A 523-nucleotide genomic window follows, 5' to 3' on the forward strand; every position below is an offset into this window, starting at 1 on the left:
CTGCCCTGTCCCCGTCCTGCATCCCTCATTCCGTATCCCTGGTCCCTACCATGTCCCCATCCCGCATCCCCCATCCCTGCCGCATCCCCATCCCGCTTCCCCCGTCCCGCATTCCCCGTCCCTACTACGTCCCCATCCCACACCCCCTGACGCTGCCCTGTCCCCATCCTGCGCCCCCGGTCCCTGCCCTGTCCCCATCCTGCATTCCCCATCCCACGTCCCCTGTCCCTGTCTTGTCCCCTGATCCTGCATCCCCTGCCCTTGCTGTGCTCCACCCTACAATCCCTGTCCCTGCGGTGCCTCCACCCCTGCCATGTCCCCATCTTGCAGCCCCTGGCCCTGCCGTGCCCCCACCCTGCAGCCCTCACCCTCCATCCCCACCAAATCCCCACCCCGTATCCCTATCCCCCATCTTCCAACCCCCGTCCCCATCCTTTATCCTCTGTCCCTGCCACGTCCCCACGCTGCATCCCCCATCCTCCAACCCCTGTCCCTGCAATGCCCACCCTGCGGCCCCCGCCCC

This window comes from Aptenodytes forsteri, unplaced genomic scaffold (assembly GCF_000699145.1).
Source record: "Aptenodytes forsteri isolate BGI_AS27 unplaced genomic scaffold, ASM69914v1 Scaffold349, whole genome shotgun sequence".
Taxonomy (NCBI): Eukaryota; Metazoa; Chordata; class Aves; order Sphenisciformes; family Spheniscidae; genus Aptenodytes; species Aptenodytes forsteri.